General features: G+C 50.8%; 1 pseudogene across 1 annotated transcript in view; it reads right to left on the bottom strand.

Moving 5' to 3' along the window:
* LOC143724246 (NACHT, LRR and PYD domains-containing protein 3-like) overlaps positions 1 to 12,888 on the bottom strand; it is a 39,128-nt pseudogene extending 26,240 nt beyond the window's left edge. The window contains exons 1-2 of the transcript XR_013197293.1: positions 12,666 to 12,888; positions 11,646 to 11,784 (exon numbers count right to left, since the gene is read on the bottom strand). The product of XR_013197293.1 is annotated as an NACHT, LRR and PYD domains-containing protein 3-like (transcript). The remainder of the gene's footprint in view (positions 1 to 11,645; positions 11,785 to 12,665) is intronic.
* Between the last annotated feature and the right edge of the window lie 977 nt (positions 12,889 to 13,865).

Genomic DNA, 13,865 nt, shown 5'->3' with positions numbered 1-13,865 from the left:
CTGGGTCCTCGAATGCACCAAGCTGCCTGCTGGCAAACAAGGGGGGGCTGAAGGGTGTAAGGCTATACAGGGTCACAGCCGCCAGACTGGCCCTCTTGGGACCCAGGGACAGATGAAATTGCTCTTTCTTTGAAGTGTGGGTACCACTTGCTCTGCTTTTTTTTTTTTAAGGAGCCAGCGGCGAAACAGACACACACACACACACACACACAACAAAGACTCCACCCGGCACTCACCCGGGGGGAGGGAGTGATCGTTTTGCCAACTCTAAAAGCATCCTCATCCATCCCTGGGCAGCCCGCTCCGGAATGCTTTCGCTGTCGCTTGCCCCTGGCTGGGCAGCGCCTGGAGCAGGCTGGGCGTTTCTCCTGAGGCCGGCTCCCTGCTGAGGCCTGGGTGGAGGCTGCTGCGGAGGCCCAGCGGGAGCAGCGGCCGGGGAACACCCTCGGCGACGAGCAGGAGGCAGCAGCGGGCCGCCGGGGCAGGATGTGTCGGATTACCTCTGTCTGCGCTTGGGCGGCAGAGAACTGTTGGAAGCAGTTCTCCGCCGCGTTGCCGACCAGCCCAACCTAGGAAATTGGGGAGACCAGGAACCGAAACTTGTCCGCATCCGCCATATCAACCAGGCTGAGCCAACAATGGCGCTACCGGACCACTAAGGTGGACATCGCCAGACCGATCGCACATGCCACGACACTCGTGCCCCGGAAAGCGAGGTCGGGAGCGGTGCGGTGCTCACCTATGAGCGCACGATCTGGGCTACCCTTGTGCATGCAATGAGTACCCTGCCCTGACAGACCAGTAGCAGCACCATGGCACGCAAAAGGAAGCGGCTTGCCCAGAGGCTTTGTAAACTCTGCCCATCGGAACGGACGATAATTCACAGGCCTTAGGGGGGGACGAGGATCCCCCCAAAAGGTAGCGGCTGCCAGACACAGGTGCACCTGTGTCATGACACACCGCTCCAATGGAGGGACACCTCGCAACCCCTCACCATTCCTCCATCAAGGGTAGTGAGGGGGAAAAGCTATTCAGGCAGAGACTGGCAGAGAAAGATGCCGTTCACCACCTGATGAGCTCTCCATGCATTTCGGAAAAGAAAAGCACTGGGGCGGCGAGCTGAGAACCAGTGCGGCCCGCCCTAAGATACTAATCCACCAACCGAGACTGAACGGGACACGGTGGAGTTTCCACTCGAGCCCGTCAGCCTCGGCGGCCCGTTTCAGCATAGCTGACATTTCTGGATCTGGCTCGGGCAATGTTACACTCCCAAAGGGAGATAACACAGCCGAGTCGTCATCTCCAGAGGCCAGCTCACCCTCCGATGCTGCTATCCACATCTTATCCCCCATTGAAACAGCTGTAACTCCATTACAGAGGGACCAGCATGCTCAACAGGAATCCGATCGGCTGAGGTGTGATGGAGGAGTGAGGAGCCCACAGGGAATGGTTACCGGGCGAGACATCCATCACTATCTTCTGATCACCCATCCCACACGGCACCCGGGGGTGGGGCATGGTAATGGGGACTCGCGCTTCGCGGACGAAGGCGAGTCTCAATCTCAACACCCCGACAGTCATATTCCCGCAATGAGAATATGAGCCGTCCACAAAAGCTGCCTCAGCATGCTGAACATATAAGCACATATGCATACATATTTATATACATATAAACATACAGCTCAAACACGTGATGCAACAATTGTGACCGTCAGAGAGGAAAAGGAAACGATCGCATCCAGAAACGTGCTCAGGTGGAATGACATCTTGAAAAAGATGCAAACGCACCCGTGTTGCTCTTTGAGAAAATAGGACCGTCACTAGTGCTGGAGCACACAGAGGAATGACCGCGGCAACACTGAACAGAGAACTGAAATAGTGAAGCACTCACTTTTCCGCCCTCTCAACAGCCGTCAAAACACACAATCATTCAGAATTTGTTGCTGTGAAAACAGCAGTTGAGAGCTCAAAGCTCGCGATCACCGCTGCACTCGCGCTGTAGAACACCAGCACTGGGAGAGTCTTCCTGAAGAACACCAACACACTCGCTCGTTGTAAACAACAACACTCTCAGAGACATCAAACGATCGTCTCCGAAGCGAAAGGCAACTAGTGCGTGCATCCACTTCCGTATTTATACCCGCGCCGCGGGGGCGGAGTGTGTGATGCGAATTACATTGGCTCGTTCCATAGTACTCGAAGATGATAGGCTCTCTGATGCGATCCCCATTCAGTCGACGTCGACTACATCCGACGTTATCGACTGAAAGGGAACAATAGTACTAATAACCATATATAAAAAAATAAAAAAAGGGTCAGTCGATAATATCACCCTACATTTGCTCTAAACTCTAGGTCAGGGGGCTGATCCATAACTGCCAGTGAGAACAACCAACAGACCACCCCCCCTCCGTAACTCCGTAACTAACCCTAACCCTCACATATATAAACAAATACATATACATAGACATATCCATACATACAAATAAAGGACAACCATACTGAATAATTGTAGTACTGTACAGTAATACTCAGAGATTATTCATTTTTAGTTTGTAGACATGTGGTTGGGAGAGTACGTTGGTCCGGTTCCAGGTCACTGATTTATATGAAAATGAGTTAGGAATGGTTTCCAGATATCAAAAAATGTAGATATAATATTCTGATTAGTGTATGTTATTTTTTCTAATGAGATGTATTCTATTAGAAGATTAGTCCAGTGATTGATATGTATACCGTTTTTGGACTTCCAGGGCAAAACATTTTTTACCAACGGAGGCACAAGTCTCCGGCTATGGATTTGCCTCCCCCTCCCTTCCTCTATCCCCACTGACTCATGTTTCACAGATTGGTTAGGCTGTGCCTCCCTTGCCTCCCCTGACGAGACGCCACTGAATTTGGTGACGCTACAGTGTGTAATATTAAAGTTATTGAATATTTTTGTAGTATAGTTTTTTTTTTTCCGGGGGGCAAAAAAAATGAGCAGGCGGTCTTTCAGCCGCCTGCTCATAGAGATCAATTTATATTCTAAAGCTGGTTTTGAGGAAAATTGGGTTGTAGCTTGTTGTCTATGTTGCTATGATTATTAGTTGTCATTTGTGTTATAACAACGTTTAGCTCATGAGTTATAGATCCGGGAAGTTCGAATCTGTGAATATATTGCCAACTTCACTGGACTCCTTGAAGCACTCACTGACCACATTTCTTTATATTTGAGTCAAAGTTCAAACACTATGAAACGCTCCATTGTTAACGTATGGATCTCTGAAGCACTGACAGCGGGACATTAAACATGGAGTGTCTGTCCGATTTCACAACAGTTTTTGCGTGGGAACGCAAATATCTTTGCAAGGGTATGCAAAAGATTTGAAAAATAGTTTTTTTTCTCCCATCTCAAATTATTTCCTCCACCACATTCCTTTAGGGGCTCCATAGTAATTAGATGAGTGACGTACGTAAAATATTAGAACTAAAGTCTTGTCTAGTATCTGTAATTCTGCATATAATTAAATAGTATCCAGTAAATGAGAGGCTGAGAAATAGAAAAAAACCTTTTACATTTCTTTTAAAAATATCCACTCATTTAGATTGTTGTAGCGTGATGCGGGGAAGGCAGATATGAGGCTGGATCCAAACGCAGTGTACACGCTTTATTTAAACAAACTATAAACTCAAACAGAGACTCAGAACCTGGAACAAGAAAACTTTACACAGGGAACGACCCACACTCACGTTAATCCTGAAACATATAACAACTCACAAAGACAGGGCAGAAACACAGGGCTTAAATAATCAGGGACAAACGAGCTAACAGGATAACAAGGGGGCGTGGGAAAATCAGAAACACCTGGGAAAACTAATGAACAAGACAGGGAACCAAAGAACATGACAGGACACAAACCCACATCGTGACATAACCCCCCCCCCTTAAGGGCGGCTCCTGAAGCCCAATAAAACAAACAAAAGTCCAGGAGGGCAGTCTTGGGGGAGGGATGGGGGGGCCAGGCCCATGCAGGGGAACGGGACCTGGACCTAGGCAAGGCGGGCCTGGGCCGCAGAGCGTGGGCGGACCAGACTGGGCCGAAGGCCAGGGCGGAGCAGGACGAGGCGAAGGCCAGGGCGGAGCAGGACGAGGCGAAGGCCAGGGCGGAGCAGGACGAGGCGAAGGCCAGGGCGGAGCAGGACGAGGCGAAGGCCAGGGCGGAGCAGGACGTGATGGCGGACATGGAGGTGAAGCCCCTGCAGACGACCATGGCGGCGCAGCCCTCATGGTCTCCTCACCGGACCCTTGGCCCCCCCCCCCGAAAAATACTTGGGGAAATCCACGGGTTCAGGAAGGCCCTCCCGGAGCTTGAAGGGCGCAGGCAGGGCGAGGCGCAGAGGCGGGGCCGGCAGGGCGAGGCGCAGAGGCGGGGCCGGCAGGGCGAGGTGCAGAGGCGGGGCCGGCAGGGCGAGGCGCAGAGGCGGGGCCGGCAGGGCGAGGCGCAGAGGCGGGGCCGGCAGGGCGAGGCATCTGGGAACGCCCTCCGGAGCCTGGCGAGCAAAACGAGTCCTCCTCCTCCTGCGACGGCGCTTCACTGGGCTTGAAACTTGCACTTGGCTGGATTCACTTGACTCACTTGACTCACTTGACTTGGACCTTGACTCACTTGACTTGGAACTCGACTCACTTGACTTGGAACTCGACTCACTTGACTTGGAACTCGACTCACTTGACTTGGAACTCGACTCACTTGACTCACTTGACTCGGCGGCACTTGACTCACTTGACTCGGCGGCACTTGACTCACTTGACTCACTTGACTCGGCGGCACTTGACTCACTTGAATCGGCGGCACTTGACTCACTTGATTCGGCGGTACTTGACTCGGCAGTTGACTCACTTGACACGGCACTTGATTCACTTGACTCGGGACTTGACTCACTTGACTCGGGACTTGACTCACTTGACTCGGGCCTTGACTCACTTGACTCGGGACTTGACTCACTTGACTCGCTGGACGATGCACTTGACTCACTGGACGATGCACTTGACTCACTGGACGATGCACTTGAGTCACTGGACGATGCACTTGACTCGGCGCTTGACTCACTGGATTCGGCAGGGCTCACATGAGGCGCAGGCTCGGCGGGGCAGACGAGAAGTGCGGGCTCGTCGGGGCTCACGTGAAATGCATGCTCGTCGGGGCTCACGTGAAATGCATGCTCGTCGAGGCTCACGTGAAATGCATGCTCGTCGAGGCTCACGTGAAGCGCGGCCTCGGTTGGGCTTACGAGAGGCGACGAGAGCCCGGGAGGTGTCGAGTAGAACAAGCCCGTAATCGAGAAGAGATCATCCAAGGAGCAAGCCTGAGCAATATACCGGTCAAGAGTCCATTAAGTAAGATCCCTCGGCATCCATCGAGCGATCTTATAATCCAGCCCGTTCCAAAACAGGTCCATGAGCTGGATCTCATCTAGCGCTCCCAGATGGCAAATGGACAGAAAATCCTTTGCGTACCTTTGGACGGACTGGCCCTCTTGCAATAACGTCGACAGGTATTCTCCCAGAGCCCGGTTGCTGACAACTGCTGGATCCATGTCTTGGTGAGTTGTTCTGTAGCGTGATGCAGTGAAGGCAGATATGAGGCTGGATCCAAACGCAGTGTACACGCTTTATTTATACAAACTATAAACTCAAACAGAGACTCAGAACGTGGAACAAGAAAACTTTACACAGGGAACGACCCACACTCACGTTAATCCTGAAACATATAACAACTCACAAAGACAGGGCAGAAACACAGGGCTTAAATAATCAGGGACAAACGAGCTAACAGGATAACAAGGGGGCGTGGGAAAATCAGAAACACCTGGGAAAACTAATGAACAAGACAGGGAACCAAAGAACATGACAGGACACAAACCCACAGCTATTCGTTTTTCAATGTTCATTTTAACTAATTCCTAGTAGCCATCAAGTGTGATGTTAAAATGATTTGTTCACAGTCCTAAAACATCCACAGTCATGGTAGAAGTTCTGTACGTAAGTTAGTTATTAACTGTGACATTGTCTAAAAAGCCCTGTTTGACATGTATATTTGACTTGTTCTAACTAAAGTTCCCTTTCAGTCGATAACGTCAGACGTAGTCGTCGTCGACTGAATTGGGATCACGCTAGGGAGCCTATCATCTTCGATTACTATTGAACGAGCCAATGGAATTTGGCGTGCGTGATTTGCATCACACACTCCGCCCCCGCGGCGCGGGTATAAATACGGAAGTGGATGCACGCACTAGTTGCCTTTCGCTTCGGAGCCGTTCGTCTTTGATGTCTCTGAAGAGTGCTGTTGTATTCAACGAGCGAGTGTGTCGGTGTTCTTACGGGAAGACCTCTCCAGTGTTGGTGTTCTACAGTGTGGTGCAGCGGTGATCGCGAGCTTCTCAGCTCTCAACTGCTGTTTTAACAGCATCAAATTTCTATTGTTTGTTTGTGTGTTGACGGTTGGTTAGAGGGCGAGAAGTGAGTGCTTCACTGTTGGTTGAAAGACAATTCATTGTTTGCCGCGGTCATTCCCTGTGTGCTCCGGCACTGGTGCCGGTCCCATTTCCTAAAAGAGCAACACGGGTGTGAGTGCGTCTTTTTTAAGATGCTATTCCATCCGTGCGTTTCTGGGTGCGGTCTGGCACTATCCCCCTCTGACGGTCACGAAAGTTGTGTCGCATGTTTGGGCTTACAGCATGCCGAGGCAGCTTTCGTGGATGAGTCATGTTCTCACTGCGGGAACATGACCATCTCGGTGTTGAGATCTAGACTCGCCTTCGTCAAAAGCGTTGGCGCAGTCCCCACCTCTGGGCCCCGCCCTTGTTCTTCCTCTGGGTTACCTTCCCAGAGAAAGACTGGGGTGCCGTCCAAGCTGGGTGATATGAGGATCACAGTGAGGGGTAATCCGCCCGGCCAGGCCCCGTGGGTCCCTCACTCCTCTTTCACACCGCAACCGGTGGAGCTCCCCATTGATCCCGCTGGTCCCTCTGTAATGGACAGGCCAGCCGTGTCATTTGGGGCGCCTCCAGGGGATACGATGTCAATCGCAGCATCGGAGGGGGAGCTGAACTCTGGAGATGACGACTCGGCTGCACTGCCTCCCTCCAGGAGACCAGTGTTGCCCGAGCCAGATCCATAAATGTACGCTATGCTGAAAAAGGCCGCCGAGGCGGTAGGGCTCGTGTGGAACCCTCCACCGTGTCCGGAGCCGTCTCGGTTGGATGATTGGTATATCGGGGCGGGCCGTACTGGTTCTCAGTCCGCCGCCCCGGTTCCTTTCTTTCCTGAAGTGCATGAGGAGCTTACGAGGTCATGGATGGCACCTTTCTCTGCCAGAAACCGCCTGAGTAGCTCCTCCCCCCTCACTACCCTTGATGGGGGAGCGGTGAAGGGTTACGAGGCTATCCCTCCGGTGGAGCGGGCCGTTGCGATGCAGTTATGCCCAACGGCGGCCGCTTCCTGGAGAGGTGATCCTCGTCACCCCTCTAAAGCCTGTAAGTTCTCGTCCGCTCTTACGGGCAAGGCTTACAAAGCTTGTGGGCAAGCCGCTTCCTCCTTGCATGCCATGGCGTTGCTCCAGGTCCACCAGGCCCAGGCACTCATGAACATGCACGAGGGTAGTTCGGACCGTGAGCTCATGGGTGAGCTCCGCACTGCAACTGACCTCGCCCTCCGGGCGGCGAAGGTTGCAGCACGCGCGGTCGGTTCGGCCATGTCCACACTTGTGGTCCAGGAGCGCCATCTCTGGCTCAACCTGGCCGATATGAGAGAAGCGGACAAGGTTCGGTTCCTGGACTCTCCCATTTCCCAGGTTGGGTTATTCGGCGACGCTGTGGAGAACTTTGCCCAACAGTTCTCTACAGCTCAGAAACAGACGGAGGCCATCCGGCACATCCTGCCTCGGAGGGACGCTGCTGCCTTCACCCGCCCGCCGAGGTTAGATCCTCCGCCTGTTCGTCGCCGAGGGCGTCCGCCTGCAGCCGCCTCAGCGCCCGCCGGACCATCGCAGCAGCCTTCACCCAGTTTCCGGCGTGGAGCCGGCCGCGGAAGGGGCGCCCAGCCTGCTCCAGGCGCTGCCAAGCCAGGTGGTAAGCATCAGCGCAAAAGAAAACGCTGAACCTGGACGGGCTCTCAGGGATGGAGGAGTTGCTCGTGGACTGGTCGCCGATCCACTCCCTCTGGCTAGTTGGAGGGCCGGCTGGAGTTTTTTGTTATGTGTGTGTCTGTCCCGCCGCTGGCCCCTATAAATACGGGGTCAGCGGTACCCACATATTCAGAAAAAGAGCAAATTTTCTATTCCTGAGTCCCAAGTGGACCAGTCTGGCGGGTGTGACCCTGTAATAGCCTTACATCCCCCAGCTTCCCTTGGTCGCCAGCAGGCAGCTTGGGGCGTTCGAGGACCCGGTCATCCGCCTTCTCACGTCCCCCTGCCGCTAGTGGAGACAGGTAAGTGTTGCACTGCACACTAACACCACTATCTCTACTTTGGTGCCCCACCTCAGGCTCGGCTACCCCGCTCAAGTCAGTGATAATCATCACATTAGGTGTTGAGCAGACGTGCTCCTGAAAATTCAGTGATATTCAGCACACCGAGTGTGGAGCAGTGCTCCTGACATGTGCGTGCTTATCTTATCCTGCTGGCGAAGGATTTGATAAAGCCGCTCCTCCAGCCGGTACGAAGGCCAGTTGCAAACTCGTTCTTCGTGCTACTAGGTGGTGAGTCGTGACCATCTTGGCCCAAGATTGGTCTGCAGCTCCGACCTGAAAGACATGTGCTTCAGATCTCTACCTTCCGCACCGCAGGCCATCCTGTGTGTTGCGTCTAAGGGTGGAGTATCAGTACAGTGTCCTTCCCTCGAGTGCTCCAGAGCCCGTTGGGTCTTCAGGTCAACTGGAAGAGAGTAATCTCGCCCACGGGCTGAGTATCTCTTTTCAGTTTTGGAGAGGGACTCGGTCTAACACATCTCTCCAATGAGAATGTGTTCAGCTGGTGTTGAAGTGAGAAAGGGTCCCACTGAAAGAACTTTCAGAGGCTCCTGGGGTATATGGTAGTCGCAGCCTTTGGCTTCCTCCATATGTGACCGCTTCAGCGCTAGCTTCATGATCGAGTCCCGAGGTGACCGCGGCAGAGCAGCTCACCCTGTGTGACTATAGTTCATCCCGGTCTGCTGCCAAACCCTCTTCAACAGAGGGGCCATGTACAAAGGGCGTGTTTTAACGGGGGCCTGGGCGACCCCCGACTACACGGGCATTCGTGCCTCGAGTTGTTAGACATTGCGACCGTTGCGCAAGCTTCCCCTGTATGTCACAACTCACCCGTCACCTCCTCCTTGGAGTCAGAAGCTTCTGAGGACGCTTTGTTCCACTCCTCCCGATTTACTCAATCGTGCCGCCATCGAGCCTCACGACAGTTATAGCCAGGGCAAGTGGAGACTCCATCCCCTGGGTCCAGCTGGGTCATGCCCATTCCGGGGCCGCTCAGTTGCCCCCCCCCCCCCGGTTTCATCTTTCCGCCAGTGTTTGTGTAAATCGAGCGGACTACCCTTGGACAAACACTGGGTCTCAGCTGCCCCAGGGGCCCGCAGGAATGCGTTTAAGCCCAGTGAGCCTTCTAAAAGTGACTGCGACTCGTGGTCGACTTGCACTTGCTCAAGTCAGTGAAATCATCACTTCATGTTGAGCAGAACTGCTCCTGAAACTCAGTGAAGTTCATCGCACTGAGGTGTTGAGCAGCAATGTTCCTGTAGCTCAGTGAGTTCATCACACTCAGGTGTTGAGCAGAAATGCTCCTGTAGCTCAGTGAATTCGTCACACGCAGTGCTGAGCAGAAATTCTCCTGGTGCTCAGTGAAGTTCTTCGCACTCAAGTGTTGAGCAGAAATGCTCCTGAAGCTCAGTGAGTTTATCACACTCAGGTGTTGAGCAGGAATGCTCCTGAAGCTCAGTGAACTTGTCACACTCAAGTGCTGAGCAGAAATGCTCCTGGTGCTCAGTGAAGTTCTTCGCACTCAAGTGTTGAGCAGAAATGCTCCTGAAGCTCAGTGAGTTTATCACACTCAGGTGTTGAGCAGGAATGCTCCTGAAGCTCAGTGAACTTGTCACACTCAAGTGCTGAGCAGAAGATGCTCCTGAAGCCCAGTGATCTTCACATGTTGTGTTGAGCAACGCTCCTGTCTTTTTGTGCCCGTCGCTTGCACCTACGTGCTAAGTCAGGAGAGGAACAGGTCTTCATAGTTGCCCCTTATTGGCCCAACTAGACCTGGTTCCCATCGACAGCCTTCCTGACTTCCCCTGAAAACTCTTTCAGGGACGGGGCACGAGGGCACCCGCGTTCTTCCCCCGGAGATTCGGGGCAGTCTTACATCTGAACGCGGAGGTTCAAGGGGCTATCACAGGGCATGTGATAGTTACCATCACTTCTGCGAGCACCCCCTAGAAATGGGTAGCGTGCTTACGCCTTTAGAAGTGGAACCTAGTTCTTGGTTGAGTGCGTCTTCTCTCCAGAGGAGATCCTGAAAGCTTTCGATCACTTCAGTGCTCTCTTTCCTGCAAAATGGGTTGCAGTAGGCTGTTTTCCTTCACCCTCAAAATGATGTTGCCTCGGTGTTTAAACGACACTCATCGTGTTGCAGAAGTGTGCAGAAGCACGTTCTGATCGTCAGGTTCCTGAGGAGCAAGGTCTTGTAATCCTTGTGTCCCTCTTTATCCTCTTTGGTCTTGTCCCTGGTGCGACTGCACTGCAGAGACCGCCCCTGAGCCACTGCAGGCAGTGAGTTAAAAATTCTGTTATATCAGTTCTCCTGCTCGCGTGGTCTCTACTAGAGGGTAGGGACTTGCTCGCTTTCGGTCAACGTATTGTGCCTGGAGTCTGGGCCGGCTAACTCTCACAAGCTGAGACCCCGGCTTGGATTGTGCCCAAGGTTCCTACCTCTCCCGTAATATCGACTGAAAGGGAATGTCCTGGTTGCGTATGCAACCCACCGTTCCCTGAAGGAGGGAACGGAGGACGTAGTCCCCTTGCCACTACCGCTGGACCACCGCTGACCCCGGGTTACTCTCGGCTCCTCAGCAAAAAGCAACTAGTGCGTGCATCCACTTCCGTATTTATACCTGCGCCGCGGGGGCGGAGTGTGTGATGCAAATCACGCACGCCAAATTCCATTGGATCGTTCAATAGTAGTCGAAGATAATAGGCTCCCTAGCGTGATCCCAATTCAGTCGACGTCGACTACGTCCTCCGTTCCCTCCTTCAGGGAAGGGTGGGTTGCATAAGCAACCAGGACGTTTCCACATTATTTACATTTACTATCCACTAAATGTGCACCTTCAAACCGTAATTCAATGTACTTTAATCTTGTACAGAACTTTACATGTCTGGCACATTAAACATATTTAACTGTGCTAAATGTTCCTGTAAATTAAATATGAAACCAGGTTCAAGTCATTTTAACCTCCAACAATCTAAAAACATTTACAGGAAGTTCTCAGTTGTTTTGCACAGCATTTGACATGGCAATGGTGAGAGAAAACACTCCTTGTTGATCTGACTTTGCTCTGTACAGGACAAACCTGAAACTCCAGTAGTGTTTAAAATGATTCTGTGAAAACAGTCGCAGTCTTACCTCTGTATCTCTGAGAGACTCATCTTAGAGAGAGAGTCCTTTCCTCGTTCCTCTGACATTACTGCAGATAAACTGCCACTGAAAACACTGAAAACTGGTATCTTTGTGTTGGTGAAGACAATCAGATGCTCAGCATGACCTGGACATGACAATGAGGCACTGAGATTAATATCATGATAATTCAGAGGGATACATGAAGATGAAAATTAAGAACTAATAATGAATGTTAAGCCAACAAACAATAAAAAAATAACATTTATTTACATGCAATAGCATGAATGAAATATTTTCTATAGGTTAGTTAGTAGGTTTAGGAATAGAAAATTGATTCTTCTTGATAGCATATGCGCAAGACGCAAGAGAACACTTCTGCGTTTTCTGTTTTCTGTGCTGTGCACACATCCACAGCGCACAAAGAGCCGCCTCTCATATAGTGCACGGACACACACAATTATATCTCACAATTATCCTTCTAGATCATTTATAGCATCAAATAAACATGAATAAACATCAGACAAATTGTTGTTTCAACCCCAGAAGGACGTCAGTACACACCCTTTTTCAAGTTCAAAATCTCCGTAAACACAATTGGTTTTGTCTTAAACATTTGAGAAAAACAGTTGGCCTATGTCTATTAAATCAATCCATTGACAGCCTATTCTTGCTGCCACAATTAATGTTGATCAAAGAACAAAAGAAAAATAAAACCACTCACTGAACTTTTGTCATTTTAATTAGCTTAATTTTTTATTTGCCTGTTGTTGCTCTAAGAGCAACATGAGTCTGTGTGTGCGACTTTGAGATGCGCTCCCTATAAAATATGATTTATCCTTACTTTCGTAATTTTGTCAAACATTTTTTCTGGATTTCTTGATCTTTATATGATTTTTTTAATTCATATGCTTTTCGTTTTTATGGAAGTTCATTAAAAGCCTCTGTGGATTTGTTTTGAAGCAACCATGGTGCATGAATGGTCTATATGGTTGTAACCTGGACCAAAAAAGGTTAATGGGCTTGTACGATAATCCATAAATATTTTATGGATGATCTCCTTGATCATGACCTGGTTCTTAGAAGGCTCAGCATGGTCTGTAACAGCTGCTGCAGACCTTGGATGGGTTTTAACCAATGCCTCTGCCTCAGGAAGAGATGTAGAAGATTCTGTCCCTTCTGAAAAGGTGTATATGACCCAAACACACAGCATGGCAGTGGCCACTACTGGAAGTACTGTGGACAGTGGCATGGTCTCTGGAACACCCAAAACTCAGATATGAAACATGCAGACTTTGAACAGCTGGACTTCAACTTCATGCCAATGGGCCTGAGAACAGAGACATGTTTGATGAATGTAATGTTGGGCAAAGCTCTGTAACCACTAGAGCTTGGACATTATAGCCCCTCCCCAAAACATCTTCAGGGGAAACTTGGCTTGACTCCAAATGAGGGGACTCATTAGGGATAGAGGATATATAATGACAAAGTCCTGGCGTCAGGGCCATGACAGGTGGAGGCTCTGGCATGGCGGCGGCCATCTTGAGTGAGGGCTCACGGGCTGGAGCCAATGTTTGTGCTGCCCACACACACACACAAAAATGCCATGGTAACTACGATCCGTGCCGTCCGAGATGAGTGCCGTCTCATCTCGGAGCTGACTCAGGTGCGGCGGCCATCATGGCGTGAACAGTCTCTGGCTCGGCAGGCAATACGTGAAGCTAAGGTTCAACAGGATTTACGTGAAGAGGCTCAGGATAGATGCTCATGACATAACATGATTCTGACGTGACAGCCATTTCATGAATCTCTGATTTGACAGCAATGACGTGACTTGACTCTGAAGTGGTAGCCATATCATGAGACTCTGGTTGGGTGGTTATTGTTACGTGGTTTATAGGTACACCATAACCTTTATAGGAGGCTCTACATAAGGACCACAGCAGCGTCTCGGTTGAACCCCGGCTTTATTGTTCCCCCCTCCAATCAACCACCTGCACAAGGTTTCTACCTCAGTAGTTAACCTGATACTACAGTTATGATACAAAATGACTCTGGCATAGAAGACCCATGACCTGACTTTGGTGGGATGGACACTTTGGTACTCTGGGACATTTCATCAACAATCTCCACAGTATACGAGGATCCACTCAGTAACAAAGCTTGATCGATTTATTGAATCAGAGAAAAATGAATCTTCCCACTGGTAAATTGGACAGGACAGGTTCA

The sequence above is a fragment of the Siphateles boraxobius genome, unplaced genomic scaffold (genome assembly GCF_051911475.1).
Source record: "Siphateles boraxobius isolate OS27281-9 unplaced genomic scaffold, OSU_SipBor_1 70, whole genome shotgun sequence".
In the NCBI taxonomy this organism is placed as follows: Eukaryota; Metazoa; Chordata; class Actinopteri; order Cypriniformes; family Leuciscidae; genus Siphateles; species Siphateles boraxobius.
The sequence above is the reverse complement of the archived record's forward strand: the minus strand, read 5'-3'. Positions and strand labels throughout refer to the sequence as shown.